Below are 21,130 nucleotides of genomic sequence, written 5' to 3' on the forward strand. Positions count from 1 at the left end.
TCATCTCAGTGTTATTTTAAGTGCAAGTTTTCTACTTATTGTCTCTAGTATTTTGTAAACAAACCAAATGTATCTTCAGAAAGCTTCAGATAACTCCCCCAACCCTAGTCATACCAATTCTCAATCAAAAGTTTGCTTTCTAGTTAAGATTTAACAGGTTTCCTTTTTTAAATATATACCAGGGAGAAAGAATAATGCTACAACCTCCTTTCCATTAAATGGCAATGACTCAGCTTTTCACACCTTTGTCCTTAAGTCTCATCCCTCTTATCAAAAACTTAACATCTGAATAAAGGGACGTAAACACTTTAAGCAAAATAAAATGTTAAATGCAGATTTGACAAATAAAAATAGCGTAGGTTTCCTATCTGCTGGTAGGAAATGGTAGGAGTGTTGGATTATTTATAATCGTAATCATAAGAATGGCCTGTGTTGAAAAGGATCTCAAAGATCATCTAGTTTTAACCCCCTGCTGTGGGCAGGGTTGCCAACCACTAGACAAGGCTGCCCAGAGCCACATCCAGCCTGGCCTTGAATGCCTCCAGGGACGGGGAATCCACAGCCTCCTTGGGCAACCTGTTCCAGCACGCCACCACCTTCTCAGTGTCCTCCTAATATCTAACCTAAATCTCCCCTGTCTTAGTTTAAAACTATTCCCCCTTGTCCTATCACTATCAACCCATGCAAACAGTCGTTCCTCCTGTTTATGTGCTCCCTTCAAGGCCACGATGAGGTCTCCCCGGAGCCTTCTCTTTTCCAAACTAAACAAGCCCAGTTCCCTCAACCTTTCTTCATAGGAGAGGTGCTCCAGCCCTCTGATCATCTCAGTGGCTCTCCTCTGGACCCATATAGAATCATAATCTTAGAAGGCCCTGGGTTGAAAAGGACCTCAAAAAAAAAGACCACAAAGATCAAAGATTTATGTGTGTGGCAAGTCATGTTATGGAAGGGAGAAATGGTAGCATTTTATGAACCCTGTTTAAGGGTTCTTCTTTAATTTTCAAAAATATTCTTTTGCATCATTTAAACCATTATTTTTCATATAAGACATAATTACTAAAATCCGCTTTTTTGTTTGTTTGTTTAACATTATGGGGGATTTAGGCAAGCCACCAATAAAGACTTTTTTTTGGACATAATTCTTGCTTTATACCTAAGACTACTGCAGGATATGTTCTGTACTTTCATAGAGAATACCAAATACCTTAACATTTGTCAGACATAAATTAAACTACAACCTCAGGAAGTTCTGAATTCTGTTGTAGCTTATAACACAAATTCTTAATTTTCTCACATTAAACTGCTATATATATGTGAAAGGAAGATGAGCAAATAATTGCTGTCTAAATAGGAAATGAGGGGTTGGGTCCCTTTGGATCACAGGGTTCAGATAGGAAGGAAGATCCAATTCTTATTTTAGAATAAATAGGATTACCCCTGACTATAGGCACATTCGTAGAAATTGATAAAACAGTGCTTTATTTGTATATGTACTACAATGTTAAGTAGGAAACAACAGTGAGAAAGGAAAGCTGTAACTGAAAAGCAAGCAAGTAAAGCAACTCATTTAAAAGAAGAACAAGGAAAAGAAAAGAAGAAGAAGAAACAGCTGTCATTCACTTTTTAAAGTACAATTTCCACTGTAAAAAATGACAGTTGAAGTTCCTAGATACAATCTGGTTGATATTCATTCCACTGAAGTCAACGCAATGTTCTTCAGTAGCTTTAGTTATAGAAGGTAAAGCCTGAATAGAAGAGACAATAGTAATTATTTATATTATGGGACGGTTAACCTGATGTACAGTATCAAGAACTTCTAAGTGGAAGTAAATGCAATTTTTGTCATTCTTCTAAATATTTAGCCTTTCGTTTATCTGCATATATCCAAAATAAGTGTCTCAAGGCCTGCCCAGTTCATTAACCAAGGGACTGTGAGACTGATTATTGCTGAGTAACCAGATGAATGTTGTTTTTTACAAATGTCTGATATTTATACAGACAGCAAAGTCAGAAGGCAAGTACTTTCAAGTTCACCCGGCTGTTGTATTTTCATTGCAGCTTTCTACAATTCTATTGTACCAGAAGGTGATTCAGCAGAGCAGGAATTATTCTGTGGCCAGTAGCTGAGAAATAAGGGAACTCAGCCTTAAGGAGAGTCACGTCCCAGATCCGTCTTGGAAAAATCTGCTATTTATTTGTATAATCCTTCAGATTTTGTCTCTTTTTTTAATCCCCTGCTATTCATTTCCTGTAGTCATCACATTGGCACTAAGTGAGCATAAATGCCTGCATTCACTCTGTTTATCTTAAAAATTTAATTACCACACCAAAATTAATCCAGGCTTTAGCACCTAAGAAATAAACTGCCTGCTGGAGGTGGCAGTCTTGACTTTGTTAAGAGGCTTGAACTCAGCTGTGTCACTTTTGCCCTGCAACCCAACAGAAAGTATATTGCCAGATCTCAGGACTGCAACTTGTCAGGCTTGCTTTATCCAAAATTTCCTGTCCTGACTGGAGCTCTGTTTGCACTTGGCTTAGCTGTTACAGCAGTTTTTCTAATGATGAGTTGGCTATGCCTAATTTGTACATTTTGCTTTTCATATGGTATAACCAAAATTTTATATAAATAAAAATAACTAGGAGTTTTTCTTTATAGGAAAAGTTATTTATGACTTTAACAGACATATAGTGAAACAGATAGAAATACAGGCATAGTATGAAAGCAGACACTTGAGAAATGGGGACATAAGATGTAGGGTAAAGGATAGAGGAGCACAGACGTGGGGTGATTAGAGTCAGGGCACAGGCTGACTCTGGAAACCCTTTGCCTCTGGTTAATCAGCAATGCAGGTGCATAAATAAATAAATAAATAAATAAAATGGAGGGGAAAAAAAAAGTTGTTGTTAAATGCTACTGCATCCATAAAAGGCTTCTTTGGACAAAATACAGTGGAGAATCTGAATGGCAAGTCTTTAATTTTTTCAAAGCCCTTAAGAAAAAGAATTTATCTTTTTAAAGCTATTTGATCCCATTTAAATCCTCTCTTCTTGGTACAAGGTGTTACCTTTGTGTTATGAATTTAGGAAGTACATTTTAATATCTCAATATGAAGTTCACAGGAGGATCAAATGCCTTCTTTTCCACCTGGACAACCACAGGTCCTTGGGGCTGGATGAGATCCATCTGAGAGTGCTAAGGGAACTGGTGGAGGTGATAGCCAAGCCACTTTCCATCATCCATCAGCATTCCTGGTCAACTGGAGAGGTCCTAGAAGACTGGAGACTTGCCAGTGTGACTCCCATCTACAAGAAGGGTCGTAAGGAGGATCCGGGGAACTACAGGCCTGTCAGCCTGACCTCAGTGCCAGGGAAGGTTATGGAGCAGATTGTCTTGAGGGAGATCACAAGGCATGTTTGGGACAACTAGGGGATCAGGCCCAGCCAGCATGGGTTCGTGAAGGGCAGGTCCTGCTTGACCAACCTGATCTCCTTCTGTGATCGAGTGACCCACCTGGTGGATGAGGGAAAGGCTGCTGATGTAGTCCACCTAGACTTCAGCAAAGCCTTTGACACTGTCTCCCACAGCACTCTCCTCGAGAAGCTGGCAGCCCGTGGCTTGGACAGGTACACACTTTGCTGGGTAAGGAGCTGGCTGGAAGGCCAGGCCCAGAGAATGATAGTGAATGGAGTTAAATCCAGCTGGGGTCTGGAGCACAGGCCTTATGAGGAATGGCTGAGGGAGCTGGGATTGGTCAGTCTGGAGAAGAGAAGGCTCAGGGGAGAGCTTATCACTCTCTATAACTACCTGAAGGGAGGTTGTAGAGATTTTGACCTGTTAAACCATGTCCAGAGGAGGGCCACAAAAAATTATCTAAGGGATGGAACATCTCTCCTATGAGGACAGGCTGAGAGATCTGGGGCTGTTCAGCCTGGAAAAGAGAAAGCTCCAGGGAGACCTGATAGCAGCCTTTCAATATCTAAACTGGAGGCTTTAAGAAAGAAGGGAACAGACTCTTGAGCAGGGTCTGTGTTGACAGAACAAAGGGAACTGGTTTCAAATGAAAAGAGGGGAGACTTAGATTGGATATAAAGTTTTTTTACAGTGAGGTGAAACAGGTTGCCCAGAAATGGAGTGGATACCTCACCCCTGGAGACATTTAAGGTCAGGCTGGATGGGGCTCTGAGCAACCTGATCTAGCAGTAGATGTCCCTGTTTATTGCAGGGGAGTTGGACTAGGTGACCTTTAAAGAGTCCCTTACAACTCTCAAGGTTCTGTGATTCTATGATTCTGTGATTCTATGATCTGTTCAAGTTTCCATAACTTGTCATCATTTTCTGTCATGCTACTCAGCAAATCTTTCAGGAGCTACAGAATAATTTATCATGTTTGAGTATCTGTCTAATGAACTATTTTATATAATTTCTTAGACTATCTTGCCTCATTGACTGGAAATAAAAATAAAAAATCCTTTTTCCTCAAAACATCCAATACTTAAAAAACTGATTATAACTTTAGACTTTTACTTGGATTTATCTTTTTGGACATTATAATTTGATTTTCTTAGTTGAAGCAAACCAAGTGAACGTGGAAAGTCAAATATGACACTGAAGATTTTTTCATGTAGCACTAGTGAATGTTTAAATACCAAGCAGTTATTGTAGCTGAAAGATTAATCAAATATCAGGACATCTGACAGCCCACAATCAGGATGAATTGATAATGTCAGTCTGTATATCATCCGTCAAAGAAAAGCATCCTCTGGATTCATGTGAATTTGCAATATTCTTCATTTAGCTTCATTCTTCATTCCAGTGAAATGTAATAGACTTTTACATGTAATTTGTTTGTTTGAGGTTTTGTTTATTTGTTTTGTATTTTTTTTAATTTGGTTTCTTTTTTAATTTGACATTTTAGACTTATTTGTCTGGACACTCAGTTGTCAGTCTTCATTACTCTAGGAATACTCCAGGAGCTGCATATCTGCCAGCTATGTAAATGACCTGTTTCGTGGAATCTGATCAACTTCAAATTGATTAAACTGTTGTAAAAAAATGTAAGGAAATGTCCATTTAATTTATGTACAGCATCACATATGCATTTATCAAATGTATCTGACATAAACAAAATAAACGATACCACCTGTGCATTTTCAGTGCAACAAGACTGATGTTTTTCCTTTCAGAAATCCTGATTCAGAAGTTATCATGAGACAGTTTAGAGTAAGAATTTGTATTTAAGAAGTTCATAAAGAAGGGCCAGTCCTATCCCAGAGTACCCTAAGCACAACATAACTAGGTGGTAAATGGAAGTGACTGTCCTACTAAGCCCTGCTGCAGCCTCACACTGAATACAGTTTTGGGCATCACATCATAAGGCAGGCATAAAACTATTAGTGTCCAAAGGAGGGCAACAAAGATGGTAAAAGGTCTAGGGGGGAAAACGTATGAGGATCAGCCTGAGATCACTTGGTTCGTTCAGCCCAGAGCAGAGGAGGCTGAGGGGAGCCCTCATGGCAGCCTACAGCTCCTCACAGAGAGCGGAGGGGCAGAGCTGAGCTCTGCTCTCTGGGGACAGTGACAGGACCTGAGGAAATGGCATGAAGCTTCATCAGGTACTAGGAAACAGTTCTCCACTGAGAGGGTGGTCTGGCACAGGAACAGGCTCCCCAGGGAAGTGGTCATGGCACCACGCCTGCTGGAGCTCAAGAAGCATTTGGCCACCACTCTCAGACATTTGGTTTAACTTTTAGGTAGTCTTGTGTGGAGCCAGGAATTGGATGTTGTGATCCTTGTGGGTCCCTTCCAGCTTGGGATTTTCTGTGATTCACAAACTGCAGTCAGTGCTTTCAGGTTAACGAGGAGGGTAGAAAAGGGGAATAAAGTAAGAATTCTAAGGAGAAATGCAGTGAAAATACCAAGTAGGCAAAGTCCAATCTCAGTAGCATAAGCATAGAAATCAGCTGAGGAATAACAATTATTTGGAGCTCCTTTATAGCCTGTAACATTTAGGATCAAAACTCTCTTTACTTTCCTGGGGTGGAGAGTGAGTAAACAATTGTACCTAGAAAGTCATATAACTTACCTCTGTGGTTTACTTCCAGTTTACTCCAGCTCAGATCCTTGTTCCCAGATCATCTTCATTATACTGACCACCTAACTCCTGGTCTCTCTTGGAAAGAAAAAAAAAAATTTCTCTAAGACAAAATAAAGAGTTATCTTGTTCTGGAAAAGACTAATCCCCAGACTACCTATGGGAAGGGAAAGGGAGTTTTTCACCTCTGCTAGAGCACTCATCTTCCTTAGTAGGTGTTTCACACTCCAGCACCCCAGCTGTCCTCATATCATTCTGTAAAACACACAACATATGATCCAGTTAATTACAGAACATTATTCTGGTGAACTCTCACATTATTTCAGACACTATTAAAAAATCAATATCTAATCCTAATTCAAATAAGATATTATGTCTTTGAGTCCCAGGCTGCTAGGTGGGCTCAAGAGAAGGCCAATGCAGTGTAGTGCAGCCAGTCAGTTCTACAAGATCATCTCTGAGCAGCATGTATGTTGTTTTGCAGTTTCTGGCAAGATAAACAGAGATGGTTCTTTGAGTGGCTCTCTTTCATATCTTAGATGTAGCCAAAATACTCGTAAAGCTAGGAACATGCAATAGGTTTTCATCTTTAGACTGACAAAAGAATTCACCTTTTTGCATTTTTTATAATTTCTTATGGATTTTTAGATTAACTAGTTGCAGGAAAAAAATATGTATATCTATATGATAAAAAGTTTTAAGAATTGAGTCCACTGGATCATCTGCATTCAAATAATCAAGGATGTACTCTATATATAGGGTTTGTATGTCTTCAGCAAAATCTTTTCTACAAAAAGCTAAAGAATTAGAGGAAACTTTCTTAGATATGTCCATATTGTTTTCTTCCTGACTTCTGTAGGAAAAAAAAAAACGCAAAAGCAAATTCTACCCGTATTTGGCTAGTCTAATCATTTATCTACAAATAGCTCAACAAATCAATGGTACATAGAATTGTTTTTTATGGAAGTTAATTTGCCTAGAAGTTCATGCAAATTTTATTAATATGCACTTTCCTAGCCTCAAAAGCAAAGCAGGATCTTTAGTAAATGTCAACTTTCTTCTATTAAACTTGATTTTTTTAAAAATGTAATCTGTAGAAATATTCTTTATTAATTATAATAAAGTTATGTATAAGTAGAATTTAGATTATTCTTTTATGTCCTGTAATTATGAGAGCCTTTTTTTTTTTAATAGTACCATTGGAAAGAAAAAGTTTTTGCGTAATGGGAGAATACAAGTCAGCATATAAAAAAGAGTATGATAAAGGAGGGAAATGATAACATCAATATTAATATATATATTAGTAGAATATATACAACTTACTGATTCTCTGTGATATATTATATTCAGTTAGGAACTGAACTGTTAGTCTTGTTCTTGTTAAGACTGGTACAAATTCCTCTTCCTCTCCTATGGATAAAATGTGCTAAGTAAGGAACAATGAGGAGCAAACAGACAAGTCTCATTACATAAAACATTTCCTCTTGCAAAAGAACCTCATAGTTGATTCAACTAAATGCTGGCCATTCAATCACTTTTCTGTTCAGTAAAGTGCAAGTGATAACAATATAAGAACCTATAATTAGCACACCAAAAAATTAGAAATGTAAGTCTAATTCAGTATGTTCCCTGTAATGGGCAACTCCAAAGGCAGTTCAATTCATCCTAACAGAGAGTTTTAAAGATATAAGAACAACCCTTACTTATTTCTTTCCAGTCTCTACACAGGAAACCTAGGCAGATGAGCTGTGTTCAACGCTTAGACATCTAAAATGGAAGATAAAGAAAACACTATAGATTAAAACCCACTATGGAAACGTAAACTTTTGTGTATAGGCTAATTTAAGAATGACTTTTTAATACCCGCAAGTATGTGTAAGATTTCTCTTACACAGAACTCTTGGAGTTCCATACACACATCCACTGTTTCTATAAATTACAAAACATGAGTGACGAAGGACTAGAAAGTAAAGTTGAAACTCATAGTTATATGGCAGATGCTGCTTGTAGTTCCTGCAATGAAAAGCAGTCAAAAACTTCACTTTATGTGTTATTTAAGACAGTTTTATCGGTACTTTGTATTGCTGAAGTGGCACGAAGTATTAAGAAGTTACCACCGAAACCATTAAACTGGCAGTAGATATACAAGCTGCAATACTGGTAGTGGTAATTCATCCAATCCCTTATCCAGCTTCCCTCTATAGTGCTGGCAGGTGACTAAAAAGTTGTTGCCATTCTTATTTATAATTGATTCAAAATGTTTGAACATGATTAAAGTTTTGGGTTTTTTTTTTTGTTGTTGTTGTTTTTTAGCTAAGGTGCACTTCACTGGAGAGCTAGAAGTGTCATGTTTCTGAGCAAGAAAGATATCAAGCCTATCCTAGTATTGGATGGGGTAGTATTGTTACCTACATACTGCCAAATCAATTTTATAAGGAAGTCCATTCCTTAGTATCCAATATTGTAATAAAACCTACAGATAAACTATTTCAAAACCATGAAGACTACATTTAGAATTAAGGCTGAAGTATTTATCAGAAACACAGAATTGTGTCAGTTTTAACATCTATTTACTAGAAAAAGTTGGAACGCCTTGAGCAATGAACCTGTGAAACTTTTCTTGGCCTCTTACTTGGCAAAGTCAATGATCTGTTTCATCAATGAACATGACTAAGATACTGCTTGCAGACTGATATACCATTCTTGAAGTAATATTAAAAAATATGTATTAGCTTTCAGGCTGTGAAAATGAAGTAGTCCAGTAATGAAAAAATGGCTTACTGACAAATCTCTTTTATAAAAGAAAGTCTTTGAATTAGCAACCTTCAGGGAAATATCATGATAAATTATTCAACCATGTAACTGAACTTATGTCGAACCAGTTTTCTTTTTCTTTCCTTTTAAGGGTTTTGCAGAAGCTCAAGAAACAGTCAAAACTTCGTTGCTCCTGAATAATGAATGTAGACTGTTTCTCAGTCCAGTAAACACTGCATTTTTGTAAAGAAAACAGCTGGTGCATGAAATCAAGCTTACTCATACATTTCAAGAAAACTTCTCTCAGGATACATCTTTAGATAAACATTGAACTACAATCCTTTTTTTTTTTTTTTTTTCCCCATGAATATGAGACCTTTTAAGCAGTAAAGGCAGGAATATTTGTTTTGTGTGAGTGAAGTAGTGTGTTTGGCCTAGCAGAAAGACTTCTTATTCCTCTGGACTCCCATAGGCTTGTGAAATAAAAGTGAGTTGTGCATCAGTGGTTTTCTGTGGGCTCCCAGACCATATCAAACATCCTATGACATGCTCTGCATTCAGTATTTGGGAAATACAGCTATGCAACCCAGTGCCAGGAAGGGAGTGTAACTGGGAGAAGAGAATACGGGGGCTTAAAGATGCACACAGTAAATTTACATTCCAGAGAGTCGTTAACGGTCAAGAAAATCAGGAGTTCACTGAGGCAAAAGAGAGGAATGTCCAACTTCTTTTGATTGATGGTGAGCAGAATGCCAAGGATCAAGAGAAAATAAGCACAAAAAGACATTTCAGGAGCGAAAACAAGGCATTAATAGTGAATATCATGCCTAACATTGATGATGATTTATAGTCTGGCTCACAGACAAAACCACCAACCTGGTACTGCTAATAACATGAGGCATGGAAAACTCCAAGGCCTTTTTCAAAAATGATAGAGTACACAAGAGACGCAAAGTTTCTCTTGGAGGTTTGTTTCCTTTTCAGGATCTCCTGTAATCATTCAATTTGCAAGGCTATTAATCCTGAAGAAGTTCTAATATGCCAGTTTGAGACCGAAACTGAAAATATTTCTGGTCAAGCAATACAGTTCTAGCTTCTTTCGTGAGGCAGAGTAAATCTAACTTCATGATGTGAGGTAATTGGTTATGAGGCACTTACACCTATAGGAAAACATTTATATGACAGGTTTATGTTCTGACAGTAAATATATGACAAAATTTGTTTTTTTCAGGGAGCATATGGTTTACAAATGATAATTTATTATCCTAATAAAGAATTGATTTCAAAAGAACTTTAATATCTATGTTTTTTCTTCTCTGCGATAAAATGTATACTATAAAATGTTCTGCTCAGCATCTCAGTTCTACCTTAGCCCAAGGAGATTTGAATAAATGTCTCTCAGTTTACCACATATTTCAACTATCAGATAACAGAGTCATTCCAATATATCTCAACTTACATGTAAGTAATTTATAGAAAAGTTACTCCAGAAAGAGACATTAAAGAAGACATTTCAAAATACTGATGATGATGATTAGGTAATTTACCTGAGAGGTTACTTTTGATGTTTTAGTACCCATTCCATATTAGACAAAGATATGAACAATTAGACTGCAGGACATTCTTAGGACGCTTATAGATTCAACCATTCCTGTTGGCACTGTTCGACTTTAGATAAAATTCTCAAAATGTTATTGAGATGCAGAACTAGAGTGCCTCTCCAGCTTTCTAGCTAGGACACTCTCCCAGGAGATGGGAACACATGGACCATTGCTCTCCAGTAAATATTTAATTGTTTATACATAGTGGAACAGCGTCAATGTGAGACACTGAGAAAGCCCTGTTATGTTTAAAGTTTAAAGTTCAGGGCCAGCATTTAGAAGAGTGAGATGTGGGTTTGAAACCATTCATGCAGAATGAACTGAATCTAGAATTTTCACATCCTGTATCCTGTTGCTCAAGTACCTGAGCATATGAGAGCTTCCTCTTCTTTTAGTTGTTTGAGTTTTTGACTGGATTTTTTCCTTTTTCTTTTTAATGATGAAAACAGCCACAATTTCTTTTGCAGGTCTAGGCCTGTTGAGACTAGGGAAGTCAAAGGTCAGGATATGACTTACTCTGTTCTAAATACAAAATCCTGGTCTCCTTTTTTCACTTTTTTTTTTTAAATACTTACCTTAAAGAATTTTGAATATATATATATATATCTATTTAAACTGAGTTATAAGTGTATGTGTGCTTAAGAGTGGTATGAATTTGTTATCTATTACCAGTTGACTGAAATGCACAGTTCTCAGTTCATGGTGCAGTAGCTTTGTTTCACTTCCACTCAGACATGAATACAAAAATATATTCTCCCTACTTTCAGATGCACAGAAATAGATATGTGTATGCATATATGTTCCAATACATAAGGACATGAACACATAAACACATTGGCAATACTTCTTTGCATGCATTGAGCTACATATACTGCTTCTGAAATTGAGAGGCCCATTTAAAAAGGACACACCGGAAAAGATTTTAGGATTTTATCTTGTTCCATATTTGTAATATATCACAGAAGCCTCATTCCATCATTTTTCTTTTTTTTTTCTTTTTTTTTTTTTGTAACTGTACCTTCTCTCCTCTCCTGGAGAATAAGCAATAGCATTTCAAGTACATGATTACATTTACTGTGTCCCCTCTGATTTGTTTTCTTCAGACTAACGCAGATCTTTCAGTCTTGGAACATGGACCAACGGCCATTCTTACAGTTCCAAGAATTACCTATCCTGCTAATACACAGTTTTATCGACATTCACTCCAGATCTGTTTCTGAATTTACATTTCTCTGAATCTTGTTGTATTTGTATTGATTAATTATGTTGTTTCAGCTCACTAAAGGGAGCCACCAGTGAGAGGAATTCTGGATCTAGAACTGAATACATAGTGAAACTGAAAGAGGGAAGGAGGGTTTCATTATTGATATAGCCTTCGGAAACTACATTTGTATGAGAAGGGAAACAATAGTATAATAGATTATGCACACTTTGTCTCAGCAAGTGTGTATTTTTGTATTTCACATAAAGTTTTCTTAAAATTCTACCACATGCAATACTTTGTATAATTTACCTTGCTACAAGAATTTCCACAAGTTTAGAGCCTAAGAATGTGAAGTATCTATAGGCTTAGATCCATGGCCCATCCAGGCCATTATTCTCCCTCTAACACAGGCAGTAGGAGACACAATATGGGGAAAGCAAGCAAATATTGCTGCTACCTGAAAATTAGGGAAGGAAGAAGAAAGGGAGGAAGAGGCTAAACTAAAATGTGAACCACAAGATTTCCAAACATCTGAGTTCAAATGGTCACTCTAACTGTAACACATGTATCCCAACATTATATTTGAGAGTTCAGAGAACATATCATATCTTCTCTTTGCTGTTTCAATAAAAAGAAGACCAAAACAAGCATGCTGAGAGGTAGGTGTAGCATGTTCTGAGCACATCTGCAGCATGAACAACCAGGAAATCAAGGACTTTGTAGCAATCAATACTTTATTATTATGGCTGGCCATCTCAGATGCAGCACATGAATTTCCAGGATAGGGTGGAATGGGAAGGTTGGAAGGGATTTGCAAAGACCACGGAATTCAACTGTCTGACCACATCAAGACTAACCAAAAGTTAAAGCATATTAATGAGGGCATTATCCAAATGCCTCTTGAACATTAACAAGCATTGGATATCAAGCACCTCACTAGGAAACCTATTTGAGTGTTTGAGCAATCTCATGATAAAGAAATTTCTCCTAATGTTCAGTCTGAACCTCTCTGAAACAGCTTTGTGCTGTTGCTGCATGTCCTGCTACTTGTTATCAGGGAGAAGAGATTGGAACATCCTTCTCCACTTTACCTCCTTAGGGAGTTGTAGAAAGCAGTACGTCATCCCTTCGCTCTCTTTTCTCCAGACTATGCAACCCAAGTGTCCCCAACCATTCCTCCTAGGACATGACTTTGAAGTCCTTTTAGCAGCTTTATTGCTCAGTTTTTTCATAGTATATTTAATTATATTTCATCTCTTTTACGCACACACACACGTAGACGCAAAAAGCATTCAGGAACATGCTTTCAACTTACTCTCTAGAGTCCTGTGAATATACATTTTTTCTTTTAGAAATCTGTAGCTAAAAAGAATATTTAGGTGCATTACAACCAACAAGCAGATTACAGAGTAAAACTAATACAAATGGTCAAATATTCTTACCATAGTAGTTCTCATCCTTCTTTCCTTGGTAACTGGTTCCCTAACATTACCAGCTTTTGATTCCTGCTGCTTTCCAGACCTTTGGTCTTTATCAAGGTCTTTATTGATAATGCTGACAAGTGACAGTTGCAAAAAGTGACATTACCATGAAAAAATATTTGTGGTATTTTTGTGACTAAACCAATTTCATTTACATTGTTACATGTAAATGAGATTCAACAAATGAGGTTCAGTAGAGCAAAGTGCAAGGTTTTGTACTTGGGTTGAGGTAATCCCATATGTGCATACAAACTGAGAGAAGAACTCCTTGTGAGTAGCCCTCCTGAGAAGGACTTAAGGGTTCTGGTTGATGAAAAACTTAACATGAGCCAGCAGTGTGTGCTTGAAGCTGGGAAGGCCAATGGTGTCCTGGGTTCCATCAGAAGAGCACTGGCCAGCAGGGAGAGGGAAGTGATTGTCCCCCTCTACACTGCTCTTGTGAGGCCCCACCTGGAGTACTGTGTCCAAGTCTGGAGCCCTCAACACAGGAAAGATGTGGAACTTTTGGAGAGAGTCCAGTGCAGGGCCACAAAACTCTCCTATGAAGATAGGCTGAAGGAACCGGGCTTGTTCACCCTGGAAAGAGGAGGCTGCAGGGAGACATCACTGTCGCCTTCCAACATTTAAAGGGAGCTTATAAACATGAGGAAAATCAACTAAAAGAGGGGAGATTTAGAATATATGTCAGGGGAAAGTTTTTTGAAGAGAGAATGGTGAGATGCTGGAATGGATTGCCCAGAGAGGTTGTGAATGACCAGTGCCTGGAGGTGTTTAAGGTCAGGCTGGATGGGGCCCTAGGCACTCTGATCTAGTACTTGATCAAGCAGCTGGCAACCCTGACTGTGGCAGAGGGGTTGGAACTCGATGAACCTTGAGGTCCCTTCTAACCCAAGCTATTCTATCCTTCTATGTAGCATAGGCACAAACATGGATGTATGTTATGTGAATAAACTTATTAAGAACATTCAAATTATTTATTTGTTGCAGAGTTAACTGAAGTCAATAAACTGCTCACAATCATCAACATTTCTAATGCCATATTTTTGTTATTTTGTAGATTATGACTTGATTTACTTGATTTTAGGAGAGGAGAAAAGAACAGAAAGGGACAGACACAGACAGAAAAGACAAAACAACCTCTCCTTAGGAAATCACATTTCCTTAGGAAATTCTACCAAAAATTTTCAAAACTAGAAGAGAGGTCCTCCATAGCCATAACCAGTTCTGGTCTCACATCACCTTTTTCCTATACAAATATATAATGCTGTCCAATCTTCTCCCCCTTGACTACAGTAATGTCCACTAGAAGAGAACAAGTAAAAAAAGTTTACTTTTATATTTAGGAAGCATTTTTAAAGTAAGAGCCATCTAGCTGTGGTGACCCCGTTCATTGCAGGGGAGTTGGACTAGATGGCCTTCAGAGGTCCCTTCTAACTCTAAGAATTCTATGATTCTATGACTATTGTTTCTGGAGATATAAACCAGCATGGCTTCTTGGAGAAGATAATTCCAGAAGAATTTCATGCACTATGAAGACAAAAATCAGAAACTAAAGTAGTTATTTTCTACCTTGTGTAACTGCCAAAGAGTAGAAAGAAAGGACTGGCATAGATAACCCAAGATGCCAGAGTCCCTGTAATAGCACCTATGGCATTATTTGAAGGAATAAGGCTAACTCTTAAGGAATGATTCATTGCCACAGTACTGAAATGCATAAGGATCAACACTTGTACAAACAGTTGTCTATACAGTTCATTGATTCTCAAGTGCATTTACAGTATTCTCCTGGGCCTACCTTCATATGCTGTCACTATGTCAAAATATATTCTTTCAAATAATCACAGTTTCACCTTGACTGTCAAAATTATGACCACTGAGAAGAAGCCTGAATACAATGTGGACCAAACAAGGACTAATTTGAAAAACATTGCAAGAGCTCTGCAGACTATGATATACTGAAATTCCCATAATTTTTTTTTACCAATTTCCATTGCCACACAAAGCAGAAATGGCATTAATTAGACTTTTACTCAGAAAGAATATAAATAATCCAAATACACATACAGGAACTTACACAATTATCATCTTCCTTGATAATGGTATCTAAACAACCTACCTGCCTACTTCTAACCCCTTTTCAACAGGGTTTTGTTTTACAATTACCAACATATTTTAAGATGTATTTTCCAAAATCCAGGATAATCCAAGAGCATGTGTGTGTACAGAGAGCATGCACGTGCTACTTATGCTAATTGACCCTGATCTCTCACAATAAAGACACTGAATGAAGTTTTATTTCTTATGAATACTCTAACTTGCATGGCTTATTTGCTAACCATGGGAGGTGAGCATTTAATCTGTCAAACATTTGTAAAACACCAAAAGCAATGCAACCTTTGACCTGGGTCACCGAAACTGCACCCACTTGTGATTTTTTCTGTTCACCCAGCCTGTTTCATATATTTGTCCTTATGTCCATGCCTTATGAAGCATGCAGACAGAGTATGATCTTTGACATTCAGACACCTGTGTCCCATACTTTTTGTGTGAAAGAAATAAATGACAGGCCTGGAGATTAAGACCAGATCCTTTTTTCTCTCTCTCCATCTCTGTTTCTTTTTTTTTTTTATCTTAATTCAGGTGTTTTGTCAGATAAGCTGCAAGAACTGTAGTTGTTTTTAAGTTAAAAAGGCTTCTTTCTATTTTTACTAAACTTTCCTTCTGTGTAATTTCAAATGGCCAACTATATTTCATCCAAATCATTCAATAAATTTATGGTAGAATCATCATTGATTTAACTAGGAACCCAGTATGAGACATGCCATTGCTTTTTCACAGTACCTTAAAGAGAGGAGAAAAGGTTTTTTCATCTGAAATGTATTCTACTTTTCTCCTGCCTGTAATGTTACAGCATGATCTCCTAATTCAATATAAGGATATTGTTAATTTGAGCCATTCTTTTGCTCAAAACATATTTCTAAACAAAAATAAAAAAATAAAAGTGCAAAATATATCATTTTATCTCTGCAGTATTCACTTGTGCTTGTCACTATTAAGTTATCTCAACTAATTTAAGAATGATAATCTTTTTTAATTTCAGTGTTTCAGACTTGGACATCTTATCCACCATATCCCTCTTGGTTCCCCTATAGGCAGTGCAGGGAGAAAGGATCTTTAGCTTGAATGAATCATTCACTGAAAATGAGAATGTCTTCATTAGAGAGAGGGATTTTAATTTGGAAAACTTCAGGCTTAAGTATGTAGAGTCATCAAGACACTTTCAGATGTTGTCTCTGGCATCCACCTGCTTTTTTGGAAGTACACAGGTGTCTGTCATAGGTCATATCTGTTGGCTAAATGTTGATGTCTAGGTGACAACAGTGTTGTGTCTCAAGTGATACAACATACCTACATGTTAGAAAATGAAGTATATATCTATACTGGACAGCTCACTTACTTCCATGAAATGAACCCTTCCTATGCTCTGCAAATACCACAGTTAATTTCAGTAGAAACACTTTTAGGTCAGGCAGAGTGTTTCATTGTATGACTGGGTGAATGCAGTAGAGTAGAGAAGCTACTATTAGTTTAGACTAACAGTAAGTCAGTGCAACTCTGTTGACACTAATATTTTACTGGTTTAATGAAAACAAAAACTAAGTCTTGTCTCTTCAACTTAGTAGCTGAATATCACATTACTTGTTCTACTTTTACTGTCAGTTGAAGTTGTATTAAGTAGATGAATGCTGTCTAGTTAATTTAGAAGTAAACATTAGGAATAAAATTTGTCCATGAATTATAGAAGACATATTTTAATTACGCAATTTACAGATCATCCTCTTCAAGTAATCAGTACTATGTTCAGCTTATTCAGGTGTATTGTTTATATTTTAATAGATATCTAACATTAAGATGTAAACCATGCCCAATAAAAAGCTAAAAGCATACACAAAAAAATACTCCAATTCCCTGCATATAAATCAATGTCATGTGATACGAAATGATTTTATGTTCTCCTAATCAAGTCTAGAGAAGAGAGGGGATGTATAGGCCAGATATACAGTGGCAGGTTTAAAGAAAAAATAAGTGAAAATGAAAGTCTATGAAGTATCCAAAAAGTTCACAAGAAGTAGAAAAGGCTTTAGTCATAGGAAGCATATGGGAAAAAAAAAAACAGATCCTTCAACAGAAGACTTGCCAGGAAAAAAGTAATGCATAGGCATGAGCTGGCAACAGAAGGGAATAACCATAGCTATTTCCACAGAAGTAGAAATGCACAGGCTACCATCTTAACAAAAATGCTGATGTTAATTTCCATAGTGAGACCAAAGATAAAGCAAGAGTGAACCTGGACTTCCAAAATGCAATGTATCTCAATGAACAGTTTGGCATGCAGAGCTAGCTTTCCATTACCCCCAAATACTGGTGTACTTGAATAATGTAAATTCCCAACAATCCAGGTGCTATAAGATTCCCTGGGCAATATGGGTCAGAAATAACTCAGCTTGCATCCAGCCAGATTTACAGACTCCAGTGAATTGCTGATTATGCCAAATCCAAGCTGTTTTCTGAAGTTAGGTCTGTATGGGGACCATTACTATGAGCCCTAGCACTCCAGGATATAGGAGGCTACTTGAACACAGGCAAAAATCAGCGTGAATTCAAGGCTGATGCAGCAGAACTAGCCTGAGGCCAAAACTAAACAAATAATTATTCTAAGGCTCTGGAGCGTACTACATCGTTTGTTCACAGAGCAGAGAATTTCCAGGCCAGTTCATACTACATCAGTTTCTACCTCAGACAGCTTGTTAATTTTTGGCACAAAGCTAGATGGATTGGTTTAAAAGTTGACCAGTGGGAAGTACAAAGATATCCAGAACTGCTGACCTAATAGTCATCAGGAATGTCTTCTAGAGAAAGAGCAAAAAACAGATTATTCTAAGTTTTGAAAAAGAAGGGTACCCAGAGTGGTCATGGAGTGCCCATTGTAGGATACACTCAAAACCCAAATGAACGTGGCCCTGGGCAACCCAGCCTAGCTGACTTTGCTTGGGCAGGAAAGTAGGACTAGATGATCTCCAGATATTCCTTCTGAAGTCAACTGTTCTAAGATTTTGAAAAAGAGGAACAATGTTGCCCATCTCTGTTTCCAAAAAAGGTAGTCTTATCATTGGTAAGCCAACTCTTTTAATTTTTGCGACCCCCAACCTGCTTACCTGCCAATCATCATCTACTCTTCCCTCTGAAAAATCTTTCACAAATTACCACATTCCACACACACTCCGCTCATGTAGGACAGATGCAGCCAAGCCTGCTGCCCCACACTTACCAGGCCGACGCCTCCTCGCAGTGTAGCCATATGACCGGGCAGCTTATGGTTTCCCTGCGTTGGAACGGCCCACGTGACACGCGCACACCGACTCCTCCTCTCCATGCCTGGTGACGCGTCGCCGCCTTCCCTGAGGCTTTGTGTAAAGCCCTGGGTGCAGTCACCGTTGCCTCGGCAACGCCCACACCACGTCAGCCTCTCTCGCGAGAGCTGGTGGCTACTGCCGGGTCGCTCTCCTCTCCTGGGTTTCCCCAGGGAAAGGAAATCTGCCAAAACCCCCCTGTACCTCAGGATTCATTGCCGCGGCTCCAGCTGCGCCAGCTCCAAAGCAGCAGACGTTGACTATGGGCTCCATGCACTGCTCAATCACATTATGCAATCTTTTAAAATTTATGGAGAGTAAAAGGTAGTCAACAATATTTTTCTCTTCTTGGTTCCCCTGGAAAATGCCCAAGCCAAACTCATATTCATTCTCACAGAAAGGGATCTGGAGGTGCTGGTTATCAGCAAGCTCAGTATAAATCAGCAGTGTGCCCTAGCTGTCAAGAGGGCAAACCACATTTTGGTATGCATTAAATACAGCACAGAAAACAAGTTAAAAGAGGTGATTCTGCCACTATATTTAGAGTTGGTGCAGTTTCATTTTGAATATTGCATGCAGTACTGGGTTCCACAATGTAAAAAGGATGTTAAGATACTTAAAAGCGCCCAGCGGTGGGCAACAAACCTAGTAAAAGGACTGGAAAGTACACCCTATGGGGAGAGGCCGAGGATACTTAATTTGTGTAGTCCGGAGAAAAGGAGGCCAAGGGGCAACCTCACTGATCTCTACAACTTCCTGAGGAGGGGAAGTAGAGACTGAGGTACCTCTCTCTTCTCCATATAAACCAAAGATAGGATATGCAAGAATTACAAAAACAGCATCCTTTGAGATTCAGACTGGACCTAGGGAAAATTTCCTTATTTTGAGGGTTGTTAAACATTAGAACAGGCTTCCTAGTGAGGTGGTTGATGCCTCCATGACTGTTAGTGTTCAAAAGACATTTGGAGAAGGCCTTTAATAATACGCTTTAACTTTTGATTAGCCCTGAAGTTGTCAGGCAGTTGGACTTGATGATCTTTGTAAGTACCTTCCAACTGAACTCTTTCTAAAGTAGATATGATGGTTGTGGATTGGTGCTAGAGTTTTTAAAAGAGTTTATCAAATTTGAAGACACTTCATTATTTCATAACTTAAGTCTAAATCACCACCAGACTTTTAAGCAATTATTATTTCTTTAAATCAAATACAGTATTTGAATCTCCGACATGAAATCAAAATTAGATGTTGCTCTATCTGACTGAGATCATAGATTGTTTAATTCTTTATGCTGATGAAAAAATCAATAAATTCTATTTATTTTTATAGATTTTATTATTAGTATTTTAAGTGTAGTTATACTTTTTTTCAAGTATGATTGTTTTAAATCACTTTGAGTAGACTGCAAATTTGATGAAATATAAAAAAAACAATCCTCTTTGCATGACTCACTATACTTTCAAGTAGGTCACAGAATATAATTTTGGGCTAATAGATGGAATTATTTAATGTTATGTTTCCAATTGCTTTATTCATCTATATAATCAATTTAAAACAATAATAAAATGTACATTGATAGGCAAATTCTTTTAAAGGTGTGCTTTCAAGAATGTAATGGAAATGACAATGCACTAATTATTCTTAATAATTATTCTGTATTTACCTTAATGATTAAAGATTACTGAAAGATCAGCTCTGATTTTGACTCTATTACATATAGTGTAAATCAGAATAGTCTGCAAATTTGACCACAGTGTTTCATTCAATTATTTGATTCCAAACAACTTCAATTTAAAACATCTAATAATTTCCTTATAAAAAAATCCTTATATTAAAATATGTAGATATCTGAGAATACAAAAGTTATTATATTTATTTCTAAACCATTAAAAAATACAAAACTGTAGATGTATTCTTAAAATAAACCAGATTTCATGTGCAGTCTAAAGGTCACTCAGCTTTGCAGGAGTCATGAAATTATTTTATATAGATTCTTGTACTACTAGCGTCACCAAAGTATCAAAAGTTCTTTTTCACTCTGTTTTTTTGTGGTATGTCCTGAAGAATATGTGTTTACGTTATAAAAGGCTGGTCACGGTGAGCACAATTGTAGTGCTTTGTTTTGCAGGAATTCATCCCAACATCTGGAATAGACACTGAGAAAATATTTTTTACTCCACAACTTATCTCTTTTGTAGACTGTTTTTGTGTGTGTGTGTGTGTGTGTCCTCCTAAAACCATTGCCCAGAGACATTAAATTATTTTAAGAGAAAATAGACCCTGTATTCAGTTTATCATGGAGTAGAATGTTAAGCTGTACCTTAGAAAGCAGGTTCTATATGATCATGAAAATACAACCTGGTGACAAGATGCCCCATTACAAGCTGGAGATGTAGCCAGTGTTCCAGTACACTCATCAGTTTTGCGATAACATAATGTATTTCTGCTTTGTTGAATAAAATGGTCATTTATTTTAATGATAAATGCTTCAGAAATAAGTTACCAGTATTTCAAACAGAATTAATGCAGTTGTGAAAGACATAATTTGCAACCAGTTGGCAGCTGCTTTTCATCAGAATGTTTTTAATCT

The 21,130-nt window shown here is 37.5% G+C and overlaps 1 long non-coding RNA gene across 1 annotated transcript; it reads right to left on the reverse strand.

Moving 5' to 3' along the window:
- LOC110386952 lies at positions 1,483–18,573 on the reverse strand. The gene is made up of 6 exons (XR_002435117.1): positions 18,462–18,573; positions 7,796–7,859; positions 7,416–7,502; positions 6,278–6,347; positions 6,084–6,170; positions 1,483–1,745 (listed from the first exon to the last, which is right to left on the reverse strand). It is a non-coding gene; the product is annotated as an uncharacterized LOC110386952 (long non-coding RNA).

The sequence above is a fragment of the Numida meleagris genome, chromosome 1 (assembly GCF_002078875.1).
Source record: "Numida meleagris isolate 19003 breed g44 Domestic line chromosome 1, NumMel1.0, whole genome shotgun sequence".
Taxonomy (NCBI): Eukaryota; Metazoa; Chordata; class Aves; order Galliformes; family Numididae; genus Numida; species Numida meleagris.